The sequence below is a fragment of the Cervus elaphus genome, chromosome 4, assembly GCF_910594005.1.
Source record: "Cervus elaphus chromosome 4, mCerEla1.1, whole genome shotgun sequence".
NCBI lineage: Eukaryota > Metazoa > Chordata > Mammalia > Artiodactyla > Cervidae > Cervus > Cervus elaphus.
The window spans coordinates 62756786-62770506 of NC_057818.1; the positions used below are offsets into that span (position 1 = coordinate 62756786).

General features: G+C 42.7%; 1 protein-coding gene, 1 long non-coding RNA gene and 1 pseudogene across 3 annotated transcripts in view; 1 reads left to right on the top strand and 2 right to left on the bottom strand.

Annotated features, from left to right (window-relative positions):
• The window catches only part of LOC122689813 (zinc finger protein 345-like), a 123749-nt gene that overhangs the window by 60642 nt on the left and 49386 nt on the right, over positions 1-13721 (bottom strand). The gene's annotated exons all lie outside the window — the stretch shown is intronic.
• LOC122692852 overlaps positions 1-13721 on the bottom strand; it is a 100966-nt pseudogene that overhangs the window by 39809 nt on the left and 47436 nt on the right.
• LOC122690405 lies at positions 6548-10415 on the top strand. Its single transcript, XR_006340047.1, has 3 exons — positions 6548-6685; positions 9698-9823; positions 10330-10415. It is a non-coding gene; the product is annotated as an uncharacterized LOC122690405 (long non-coding RNA).

Consider the following 13721-nt stretch of genomic DNA (forward strand, 5'->3'; position numbering starts at 1 on the left):
TGTCAATCTAGAATTGTATCTCCAGCAAAAGTATCCTTAGAAAATGGAGGTAAAAGAACACTTCAGTGAACATGCAAAACTTGAATAAATTCCAAACTAGATCCCTTGGCAATTTTAGGCACTGCAAATATCTTTTCTAATTCCTTCATCTGTCTGTCACTGAAAGAAAAATCTTTCTTTCTTTTTTTTTTTTTTCTCTATGAATTTATTGTTTTTTTCACCTCTGTTTAAGTCTCAGCAACTTTAAGATGCCCTTCCCTGTCCTGAGGGAAAGAGTGTCTTCAACATTGTCTTCCATTAATTTTCTAACTTTTCCTTTCACACTTAAATCTCTAATTATCTATAGTTCATCCCATCTGTGGTGTTATACTGTTTTTTTCCCCCAAACAGTTGAATCACTCTTCTGAGCAACATGACTTTCTCTGATTATTATGACACCCTTAAGTTCCTAAACATTCATAGGTAACTTTCTGCTAATATGTCCCCCCAGTCTATTTTTATGTTCCCACATTCCTATTAGTTTTTATTACTATAGTTTTGAAACAGAATCTTAACTTCTGATAAGGCAAGCCCCCACCAAAGCAAATCTTTAAGACTGATTTAGCTATTCAGACTTTATCCCACCTGCCATATAAATTTTAGATATAGATTATGGAGTCTGTTAGGCAAACCGACTGGAATTTTGACGGCAGTTTACTCAAACTTACAGATTAAAATGGAGAAAACTGACATTCTTACAACAATAAATAGTCCCAAGAGCATGGGAAGTTTTCTCATTTATTTATTTAGATCCTCTTCTGGCTCCTTGGGGGGGCATCCCGAGTGGCACAGTGGTAAAGAATCTGCCTGACAATGAAGGAGATGTAAGAGACGTGGATTTGATCCCTGAGTGAAATGGCAACCCACTCCACTATTCTTGCCTGGGAAATTCCATGGACAGAGGAGCCTAGCAGGCTACATGGTGTTGCAAATAATCAGACTCGACTGTGCAACTGAGAACACATTTCTGGCTCCTTAGTCAAGTTCTCTCCTTAAAGATCTTATGTGCTCTTAGGTTCATCCCTAGAGACTAGTTTGTTCCCACTACTGTATACAATATTTATCTTTGATTATCTTACTGAATGCTTATTGCTAGTGTGCTAAATACTACTAATTTCTGTAGGTTGATTTTAAAAGCAGCAACCCTGCTAAACTCTTACTAGTTCCAACAGTTTCTCTCTTGATTCTAATGGTTATTCTAGATAAGTAATATAATCTGCAAATAATGAGTTTTCTTGCTTTCCTTCTAATCCTTATACTCTTTATTTTTCCCTCTGTAGTGTCAGTCAGGACCTCCTTATGTTAAATACCAACAGTGATACAAGGGCATCCTTATCTTGTTACTGATCTTCAAGTAAGGGTATCTGAAATTTCCCTATTATTATTTGCTGTAGGTTTTTGGTAACGGCCATTATCTAGTTATCTTGTGTTCAAAGTTTGTTAAGATTTTTTATCATATATCGGTGCTGGATCTTATCAAATGATTTTATGGTATACAAATAATTGATGACTTTTCTCCTTCAGCCTATTAATGAGACAAATTACATTAACAGACAAACAGATGTTGAACCATATTTACATTCTTAAACTCTGATCAAGATTCTTTCAACACATTGTTGGATTTGATGAGCTAGTATTCTATGTAGGATTTTCTTGTTTACCCTATAGATGTATAACTTTCTCATGCTGACCTCAACTAGTTTTGAAATCAAGACTTTACTAACTTTATAAAATGAGTTTGGCCTCTTCCCCCCCCCCCCCCCATTCCCAGACAAACCTTTAGAAAGAAATTTTCATTTAAAAATTCATTGCAACTCAGTAAGATTATCTTCATATAGAATTTTTTTAAAAGGGGAGGTTTTGCCATTGTTCATTAAATATTTATTAGTCAGCTCAAGCTATCTATTTCTTCTGATACCAACCTTCATAGCTTGTAGTTTTCTAAGAATTTATACATTTCCTCCAGGCTTTCAAATTTATAAACCAAAAGCAATTCAAAAATTATTTTTTAAACATCTCACGTTTGTAGCCGTTTCCCATTTATCACTTATTTTATCTGCATCGTCTTAAAATCAGAGGTCTGTTTATCTTATTTACCTTCAAAACATCTTCTTTCAGTTTGGCCAATCTTTCTTTTTTTCCTAATTTCACTGATTTCTGCTCTTAACTGTAGGCTGGTTTTTTTTGGAACTCTTGAAATGAGTTTGGTAAAAGCACTAAGGCAAGCTTCCTTCAACATTTAGATAAGTCACCCTGCCACTCTGTCTCAGGTCTGGTTTCACTACATAGACTTCAACACAGAAACTATACAATACAAACATTATTCTCTCCTATTCACAATACAAAAAAAACTAGAGAAATCTTATCAACCGTAACTACATATGAATGTGTCCATGTTGAAGGCACATAAATAATGTGCTCGTTCCCCCAAAATATGTAAGGCTACCACCATATACCTGAACCAAGGCACTTTCTCTGCCTTGGACAATTACTGGTACAGCTTGATAAAATTAGCAACTAGAAATGAAATCTCCAGTTGCTTTACCAGATGCCATTCAAAACTTGTATTTATTAATAGGAGGGAAAAAATCTGTCTGTGGCGATCGATTTCCACCACCACCAGCCCCCCAAAAAACTCGCTTAAAGCAAAAGCACTTTTTTTTCTAGCTGTGGAAGGATACATCCCTGGTGGGGACAGTTTCAGTTACAGAAGAGATTTGGTCTGAAATCTTTCTGCCTGCAATTTAGCGTTAAGGCGGATCACTAATATAAAGTTCAACATTCAACACAACCTTGGACTTGGACACATACCGAATGGCTTATTCTTATGAGTGTAGGCTTTGAAAAATAATTTTATACAGTATTAGCTTCAAAACGGATGTCGTAGCTCCCACTGCACTGGTGTTAACTCAAGAAGCAACTCATACATTTTCCCTATGAGGATGCAGAAGGCGTGCGCTGGAGACGGGAAAGAACGAAGCGCAGATACAGGTCAGCTTTCTAACTCCTGACTTGCTTAACGCAGGCTGGCTAAAGGCACAGAAACACAGTGGCCAGATTTCTTTTTCCTCTGGCTGCAAAAAACACAAAAAGACTGAAGGCCTCTCCCTAACGAAACCCGGCAGCCTTATACTTTTCCCTTCACGTTTGAGGATGAAACTTAAGGGGGAACGGAGAAGAAAAGAGCTTCCTAACGTTGAGAGCGAGCCAGTCCTGACACGGATCACGTCTGCCGGAGAACTCGGGGCTGCGCGCGTTTAACCCAGGCTGCTCTTTTATAGGCCAGGTAATCCGAGAAGCCAGGGCCGCTCCGGCGCCGGCCCACCGACACCAAACCCGGGAAGGGAGGGAGGGACGCGGGTGGGGGCAGGGAAGAGGAGACCCAGGCCCGAAACAAAGAAAGAAGGGCTGGCCGAGAGGGACGGATTCGGCGTCCGCGCGGCGAGGAGGAAAAGCCAAGGCTGCTGGCGAAAAGGCTGGACTCACAGAACTTGGAGGTGGAGGTGTGGATGTTGACGGTGGAGCCGGGGGTGGGGGCGGGGGCCGCCTCGGCCACGGAGGCCGCGTCGCCGCTCTTCAACATCATGATCACCCCACTGGCCTCTGGCGGCAGCGGCGGCCCCATCGGAAGCCCCGCCTTGGGGCCTTTTCTGTCCACGGAGACCGCAGGCATCGCCAGCAGCTGACCCCCGGGAGTCTCTCGGGCAGGGGCTGGGATCGAAGGCGGGGGTGGCGGAGGCGGCGGGGGCTGCCGGAAGCCGTCGGCGGCCTCCCAGTTGTTGAGGTTCTGGTCGTCCATCATCGCCTCGTAGCTGCCCCCCTCCTCCTCTTCCATGCTTTCCTCCATGCTGCAGGCCCCCAGCACCCGCCTGCCTTCACAGGCACCTGCTGCCCGTCTCAACCCCGGGCCGGGCCGGGCCGGGGGGCGGGCACCGCAGCCTCCTCGAACTCACACCGCCGAGGGCGGAGCGGGCGCGGCGGGGAGGGGCAGCCGCGTGCCTCTGGTCTCTCAGTCTCCGCCCCCTCTTTGCAGACAGCGATATTAAGCATTCTTATATTAAGCTTTCAAGGTATGAAATACATGGACAATCATTCCATGCATTTTAGTAAGTGAAAGAAGCCCATCTGAAAGTGCCACAAGAAGTCGGATTTTTACAACCTGGCATTGTGGTGTAGGTGAATGTTCTCATGTGCTCCATTGTGTCTGAGGCTTTGGGACCCAATGGACTGTGCCTGCCAGGTTCCTCTGTCCGCGAGATTTCCCAGGAAAGAACACTGAAGTGGGGGGCCATTTCTTCTTTCAAGGGATCTTGCAGGGGATCCTTACCCAAGGATTGAACCCACATCACCCGGGTCACCTGCATTGGCAGCTGGATTCTTTACCACAGAGCCACCTGAGAATCTAGTTGGAAATGTAGAAGAGATTAAAATGGCCAGTGGTTGCCATGGGTTGCAAAGCAGGGCCTATGAATATCGTGAGTTCAGGACCATGAAATCATTGTGTGAAACGTTTTAATGGACACAAGTTATTATACATTTGCCCAGATCCTTAGAGTGAACACCCCTAGAAGAGAAACATAAGGTGAAACTAGAAACATTATTTCATGTCTTTCTAGATTCATCACTGGTAACAAATGTAAACACTGGTGGGGAAATAAGTAGGAAGATTGTCCACGTATGGGAAAAATATGTATATGGGAAATCTCTGTACCTTACTCTCAATTCTGCTCTGAAACTAAATCATCTAAGATATTGGTACTGGTGCATGTACAGCGATCATTTTTAGAATATATACTATTAGAAAAAAGGATATGCTCCTACCTTAGTTTTTCCATAGGCAATTATCCTTTAAAGATGTGAGAAAATAGGACTCTCCATAAAGAGCAGAGAACAAACTGTAGCAGATCATTCATAAAGCCTGGAAATACAAACATGAAGTAGAACCGCAACATTTTTCTGTGTTGAAAGTGAAGGTGAAGTCGCTCAGTCCATGTCTGATTCCTTGCAACCTCATGGACTGTAGCCCGGCAGGCTCCTCTGTCCATGGCATTTTCCAGGCAAGAATCCTGGAGAGGGTTGCCATTTTCTTCTCCAGGGGATCTTTCTGACCCAGGGATCAAACTGGGGTCTCCCACATGCAGGCAGACTCTCCTGTCTGAGCCACCACAGAATCTGTTGCATGTGTTAATTTATGGGTAAGTTCACTTATGATTTCTTTCCTTGGTTGGTCACTGGATAGATTTTAGGGCATCATTTTCAAAAGCATGGGTCCCTGCATATACACACTGTTAACCCAACGTCCACTGCTGCCCCTGGTTTATTCTCAAAGAAAGCTGTGATGGAAACACCTCCCGGCTCCTGGTCTTGCTGTAGCAGACCGCCCACTTGCAGAGAGGTGTTCAGAGTGCAAATCGTGTTGTGAAATCTGTGTCCCCAGGTTACAGAGGGGAGTAAGAAACAAGCCAAAACTAAGGACTCAGGCCATCTTTCCTAGAATCCTGTGAGCAAAGCCTTGCAGGAACCCAGGGCCCCCAGGTGATTCCCACCAAACACTCACCCCTGCCCTCCCCTCCCCCAAGGGCACAGGCACAGGCCACACTCATCCGAGAAAGAGCCCCTCCCCAGGAATCAGGCTGAAGTTCTTTGTTTCTAGAAGATCCCGCTCTCAACCCTTGCTCCAGAGCTCTGGGGCAGGCAGAGCTGAGGGCTCAAGCTCAGGGCTCCTGGAAGCGGGTCTTCCTACTACATTGTTTCAAAGACCCTCAGAGGCAGAGTCAGGTAGCCCAGAAGTTGGGTCCCTTGTCTCTTGTCAATTGTTCTGTTAGGGGAAGCACACTGATTGAAACCACCCACCCTGGCCAGGCACCATAGTAACCATTTGCATGAGTTGTTTCTTGACAAGAGATCCTGATAAGGAATACAGAACTAGTAAGCCACTGCCAACCGGAAGAGTTCAGGAAAGGTCAAAAGGAAACACTGCGTGTCTGCCCACTTCCCAGAATCCCTCTAGTTAGCATCCATCTTGGCTGAGCGATGCGTTCACCATCAGGAAAGGCTCTGAATTAGAATGATTGGCCAAAGACCACCCGGAAACTAATCCCATCAGCATAAAACCCAAGACTGCGAGCCACACAACAGAGCAGTTCTGCTGGGTTCCCTTACCTACTGCTCTCCCCCCGGGTGCACTTTCCCAATAAAGTCTCTTGCTTTGTCAGCACATGTGTCTCCTCAGACAATTCCTTTCCGAGTGTTAGACAAGTGCCCAGTTTTGGGCCCTGGAAGGGGTCCCCATTCCTGCAACAGTTCTGGGGCTTGGTCTCTCTAATGTGAAAAGAAAGAGAACTCTCCGGGTGGTCTGCAAAGAGAGTGGGGAAAGTGAGCACCAAACCCATGATGTGATTAGCATATCAGCTTAATCTTGATTACCCACTACACAGCTCTGGGACCGAGGAAGCCAGAAAAGGGCTCAGAAAAGGGAGAGAGAAAGAAGACGTTCTCTTCTTTTTCACGGCAGCAGCTGAAGGTGAAAGAGCTGTGTGGATGCCTTTAAAGGTATTTTCTCAGCCTGTATGCGAGTTTGGGACATAATATCCCCAAAGAAGACGCAGAGCAGGAGGAAGAAGACGAGGAGATGGCAGCTTCTCAGGTGAACGTCCTGTCCCAGGTCGGGGGCTGTGTCTGCGTTTCCTCCTGAAAGGGCTGGGCTGAGAAGCTGCACACCTTTACGCTCTGATTCTAGTGTTTCTCTCTGGCGGTTTGTTGTTGTCAACGTCTTCTTTTTCCTTTATTTCTTATGATGGTGAAGACCGGCTCTTAGCCTGCTTCTCCCTTGTGTCCCACGGTCTTTTCTTCATTCTATCCTTGCTTTCTGTAGAGCATGATGAATTCTCAGGATGAATTAGTGACTTTCCTTTTTGAGAAATGAACACGGGGGGGTAACTGGTATCTGAGATTCCCATTGGAACGTGGTTCATGTTGGCATCCTAGGGAAGTAGGGATATGCCGTGATGAGTTTACATGTAGATGCAATTCAGTTCTGTAGAACAGGAGTTAAAAAAAAAAAAAAAAAATGCCCTTATAAATAGAATGAACTCAGCAGTCCAGAATCTCTCAGAAAATTTTTAGAAATAAAAAAAGTACCAGAGGCCATCCTCTGTTTCAATAAGAAAAACTTACTATGACATGTACTATTAGGTTACAGATCATGGGAGGTATATATGAACTGCAAATTGCATAAAACTAATATTTTTCATAATAGATTGAGATCATGCTTTTCATAATATTGCCAAAATGCCTGGCAGGGATAATACATTTTTCCATGTACTTCTTACCCCATGGCCTCGGATGTTCACTAGTTCAGGTGCTTCTGTGAGAATCCCATGCTATGAAATTCTTTTTTTTTTTTTCCTGCCTTCACAAAGGGGTATTGGAAACAAAAGGTGAGGGATATGGGCAACTGTCACATTTAGTGGGGAAACTCTGTATCATCTTGGTTTCTCTTTGCTTTGAACGATGAATCCTGTTGGCTAAGACAGATGCACAACTTGAGAATTGTGAGTTAAGATTTATTTGGAGCAAAATGAACACAGGATCCCAGGAGACAGCACCTCAGGTAACTCTGAGAGACTGCTCCAAGAGGCGGTGGGGGAAGGTGGGTGTACAAGATTCAGTGCAGTCAAGCGCTAACTTGACAAAAAGCATTTCTGCCAGTGATGAGCAACTGATGTCACCGTTGAGTGATTTGGTGCTTTTCTAGATATGAAGGGGCTTCCCTGATGACTCAGATGCTAAATGCGGGAGACCTGGGTTTGATCCATAGGTTCAGAAGATCCCCTGGAGGAGGGCACGGCAACCCACTCTGGTATTCTTGCCTGGAGAATCCCCATAAACAGAGGAGCCTGGTGGGCTACAGTCCATGGGGTCACAAAGTGTTGGATACAACTGAGTGACTAAGCCCAGCACACACAGATATGAAGAGATGCAAGGATTGGAATCCTGAAATCAGTTCCTGAAAATAGCTAACTCTCTTCAGACGGGTTCCACCAGATTCCCTGGAGCACAGAGTGCTTGAATCCAACCTGAAGTCCCTCAGGGGAGGTTGATCATCAACAGTTTCAGCACCAGAAGGTTCATTCTTCACAGAGGCAGATGGCAAACGTCCTTGTTGTTGTTGTTCAGTTGCTGGCAATGTTCTTGGCAAGTGCCAGTTTCTCACTGACAATACTCACATGTGTTTACTAGAGATGCTGGGTTTTGGGAGTGGGGGTTTCCATCACTCAAGCCCAGGTCTGATCATTTCCAGTAAATCCATGCTCACATCACAGACCAAGTTTCATCGTCTTTCTGCATTTTCCAAAATGTTTACAAGAACCCTGTTAGTGGTAATCTATGTTCAACTGTTCAGTTTTAAAATATAGCTAAATGGAAACAATACAGACTGTCAGGAAATTCAAAAATTCAGAACCAGAGCTCTGCTTTATTTTATATTGTTGTGTATGTCTGCACACTAGTCTGTTTTTAAAAATTAAAATAATATCATGCTGAAATATTTATGTACATTTTTAATCAGTTAAAAATGTTCCTGATTTCATTGACATGACAATTTTTCTCTATTACTGAGTATATAGTCCCATTGTAGTATATCTCTAGATGCCTAAACATGTTAACAAGATTATATCGATTTTTTTTCTTGTTCTTCTTTATTAAGATCCCCTGGAGAAGGGAATAGCTACCCATTCCAGTATTCTTGCCTGGAGAATCCCATGGACAGAGGAGCCTGGCAGGCTACAGTCCTTGGGGTGCAAAGAATAGGACACGACTGAGTGACTAACACTTTTCTTGCTTTTAGTATTATTTAGGAATACAGAAATGTCAGTAACTTTCCATACAGTTGTCTCTGTATATTTGTCTGTGTTTTCTTAAAGTCTAGAGTCCATAAACTGATGTAAAGTTTCAGATCTGCCATTTAAAGAATGTTTGTTAAAATACTTTCGAAAAGACCAAACAGCAGCATAATTGATTTTAAATTATTTCTGTTGCACATTCAAGACTCTGAAAAACTGTCAGAAAGATATATAGTAGATGTTAAATAGATAAAATGATTCTTGCCACCAAGGTTTGTATCCTATGAGACCTATAAAATCTGTAGAACACTTAAAGATCAAAGTTAAGTATGAATTCTTTCCTTACTATTCTATTTCATAGCTGTTCAAAATGGTCATTCATGAAGGAGAATTTTCAACATTACTAGTTCGAATAAGCTTGTTAAAAATGTGGCACATTGGGCCCACTCCGTCACGTTTGGATTGGAATGTGGTTTTTAAAAGTACTTCCGGTGTTCTTTTTTTGATAGTTCATCCTGTGTCACATAAGTACAACACTCAAAAATAAAATGCCAATATTTATTGTATAGTTCCTGATTATTTTATAATTCCTCTTCCAAGTCATAATAGTTCCTGCAGTAGTTCGTGGATCACATCTCATCCTCTTTCCTTGGGGTTAAAAATACAGCGAAAATATTACTGTGTAAAAATTATATTCTGTGTAATAGCAGGCACTCTCCTAAAGGAAAACGAGGTCGCTGAACTTGCTGTTTCCATCATGGGTCACATTAGGAAGACTTCCCACGGCCACATGGCATCTATACTTTGTATTTCAGGGACAGTTGACATTCCGGGATGTGGCCATAGACTTCACTCAAGAGGAGTGGGAATGCCTGGGCCTCGGTCAGCGGGCATTTACACAGACGTGATGTTAGGGAACTACGGGAACCTGGCCTCCTTGGGTGAGGATAACTGCCTTCCAGAATCCCTTTTCTGCCCACTGGGTTTTGGTTCCTTTATTTCTAGACTCTCTTCTGAAATTTTCTGCTTCCCACAATAGTTTCAGATCTCTGCTTTCTAGGGGAAAATGGCTATCTGTGAGTTTAGAGAGAAAGGCTTCATGATGATTCATTATGCCTGTAACCATCTACTTCCTTGATGTACTCTGCCTGCTTCGTTGTAGGTTAGTGGTAATTGTATAAGTTCTGTGGTATTAAACAGTTGCACGCTCTGTTAATTTCACACTTACACACTTACTTTTGCCTTAGCGGTACGTGACCAAAATCTCAGGATTTGATTGTCATGTATTTGCTAGTGTTGTAGAGGTGCTTTCAATAAAGTATTTGGGGAAATAATTTTCTCGGCTGTATTAACATTCTCCCATGCATTGTCGTCTCACCGGAATACATATAGGATTGGACACGGATGAATCTCTAAGAACACAAATATTCCTTTCTCTGATGAACAGGACTTGTAGTCTCTGGGCTGAATCTGGTCACCCTTCTGGAGCAACTGAACAATCCCAGGAGTATAAGGAGAGTGGAGACAGCAGCCATACACCCAGGTAGGTGTGAGTAGATGGAGATGATGAGTCAGATGAGAGGTCCAAGGAGCAGCGAGGAAGTCATCCTTCCCCAGGTGGTTTTGGAAGACCTGCTTCAATGGGAATGATTTTGGAAAACCTGGGTTTGTGTCCACTGCTGTCATAGAAACGTATCACTTGCCTATTCTGTCTCTTGAATCATTCATAAATTCCTCTCCAGTGGTTACTTTTCTCCATCATAGTGTGAACTAAAAGTCTCCTCTTGGCTTCTTACAAACTGCATTCATTGGTTGCTCTTCCATTTCTTGGGGATCCTAGGAAAACTGTGTCCATTTCTGAGTAACTGTACAGCCCTTTTAAAGTTTCTACCTCTAGACAAAAATGTGTGAGTGAAGTGGTAGACAAACTGCTGAACTTCTAGGAAAACTGGGGTGGGTTTTTGTTTTCTCATTTATGGCTTCCTATCCACTGGGAGCTAGAGAGAGGACCTTCTAAATAAATTTCAAATTCAAGTAATTTTTTCACTGCAGAAAGCAAACCCTGCCGAAAATCAAAGGGAATGCACATCTCAAGTTTACTTCAAAGTTTCTCTTTTCCTTATATGAATTCATATTAAATATCTTACGTGTATTTGGCCCCATTTTGAAATGCTAAGCTACTTTAATATATTCAATTACCTCACAGAATTTTAAAATAAATTGGCATAAAAGCTTAGCATATTTTCCACACATATTATTAGTGGTTGATTCAAACTATAAGGATTTCTAGATTATATAAAGGAAAAAATTTTTAAAGTTCTAATTGGAATATAGCTGTTTTACAATGTTGTACTACTGTACACCGAAAAGAATCAATTATACCTGTCAGTTCATTCAGTCTCTCAGTCGTGTCCCATTCTTTGCAAACCCATTGACTGCAGCACACCAGGCTTCTCTCTCCATCACCAACACCTGGATCTTGGTCAGATTCATGTCCATCAAGTCCGTGATGCATACAACCATCTCATCCTCTGTCGTCCCCTTCTCCTCCTGCCCTCAGTTTTTCCCAGCATCAGGGTCTTATCCAATGAGTCAGTGCTTTGCATGAGGTGGCCTAATTATTGGAGCCTCAGCATTAAGTCCTTCCAATGAATGCTCAGGACTGATTTCCTTTAGGATGTAGTGGTGTGATCTCCTTGCAGTCCAAGGGACTCAAGAGTCTTCTCCACCACCTTAGTTCAAAAACATCACGTTTTCAGGACTTAACTTTCTTTATGGTCCAAGCACATCCATATGTGACTACTGGAAAAACCATAGCTTTGACTAGACTAACATTTGTCAGCAAATTAACATCTCTGCTTTTTAATATGCTGCCTAGGTTACTCATAGTTTTCCTTCCAGGGAGCAAGCATCTTTTAATTTCATGGCTGCAGTCACAATCTACAGTATTTTTGGAACCCCAAAAAATTAAGTCTGTCACTGTTTCCATTGTTTGCGCACCTATTGGCCATGAAGTGATGGGACTGGATGCCATGATCTTGTTTTTTTCAATCCTGAGTTGAGGCCAGCTTTTCACTTGCCTCTTTCAGTTTCTTCAGGGGACTCCTCAGTTTCTCTTTGCTTTCTGCCCTTTGGATGGTGTCGCCTGTATATCTGAGGTATTTGATATTTCTCTCTGCATCGTGATTCCAGCTTGTGCTTCTTCCAGCCCACCATTTAGCATGATGAAATGTCAAAGATGGAAGTGAAAGTTGCTCAGTCATGTCTGACTCTTTGCGGCCCCACAGACTATACCATCTACGGAATTCTCTAGCCCAGAATACTGGAGTGAGGAGCTTTCCCGTCTCCAGGGAATCTTCCCAACCAAGGGCTCCTGCATGATGTACTCTGCATATAAGTTAAATAAGCAGGGTAACAGTACACAGTCTTGACATAATGCTTTCCCAATTTGGAACCAGTCCGTTATTCCATGTCTGGTTCTAACTCTCATTTCTTGACCTGCACACAGATTTCTCAGGAGATGGGTAAGGTGGTCTAGTATCCCCATCTCTTTAAGAATTTTCCAGAGTTTGTTGTGATCCACACGTTCTAAGGCATTGGCATAGTCAACAAAGCCAAAGCAGATGTTTTTCCGGAACTCTGTTGCTTTTTCAGTGATCCAAGGAATGTTGACAATTTGTTCTCTGGTTCCTCTGTCTTTTTGAAATCCAGCTTGAATGTCTGGAAGTTCTCAGTTCACATTCTGCTGAAGCCTTGCTTGGAGAATTTTGAGACTTTCTTTGCTAGCGTTTGAAATGAGTGCAATTATGCAGTCATTTTAAGAAATTTTGGCATTGCCTTTCTTCGAGATTAGAATGAAAACTGACCTTTTCCAGTCCTGTGGCCACTGCTAAGTTTTCCAAATTTGCTGGCATGTTGAGTGCAGCACTTTCACAACATCATCTTTAAGATTTGAAATAGCTCAACTGGAAATCCATCGCCTCCACTAGCTCCGCTGGCATGGATGCTTCCTAGGCCCACTTGATTTCAGACTACAGGATGTGTGTGTCTAGGTGAGTGATCACACCATCCTGGCTATCATGGTCATTAGGATATTATGTATAGCTCTTCCATTTATTCCTGACACCTTTTGTTAAAATCTTCTGCTTCTGTTAGGTCCATGCCATTTCTGTCCTTTATTGTGCCCATTTTTGAATGAAATATTCCCCTCGTATCTTTAATTTTCTTGAAGAGCTCTCTAGTCTTTGTCATTCTACTGATCTCCTTCCCATTTAGGTCTCCACAGAGCAATGAGTAGAATTCCCAGTGTTTCAAGCATATTTTCAGAAGTCTCTCTTTCTTAAGAACTAGTAGTTTATTAAGTTTATCTTACCTGTAATCAGTTTCCTAGATATTGTCCTATGTGTCTTCAGCATCTGATTAGTTATCTGTCAATATCATTTATTATTTTCACATTGAAACATCTAATAGAACATTTTCAGAAACGTGTGTGACAATAAGTGGACTAAAGAATTATTAGCCAGCTAGGATTTGTGAAAATGTTTGGTGTCCCCACTTCAGATGACTAAAAGCGAGAAGTCATCCTTAGGTTGCCTGTCTCCTCTTCATTTAGTGCTTCCTGTAGGTTCTTAGCCTGCTTCTCCCTCTGTCACACATTCCTTTGCCATCTCATTTTGTCCAGTTTTTTGCTTGTAGTCTCTGTTTTGAAGGCTACAGGCACCTCGTTGGTCATCCTTCTGGTGCCTGCAGCTTGGCGCGTGAGATTGGTCCAGAGATCTGTGCTCTGCTCTCTGGTGGTTCAGGCTTCCTCCACAAGCATCCCGTTTACAGAGCCCTCCC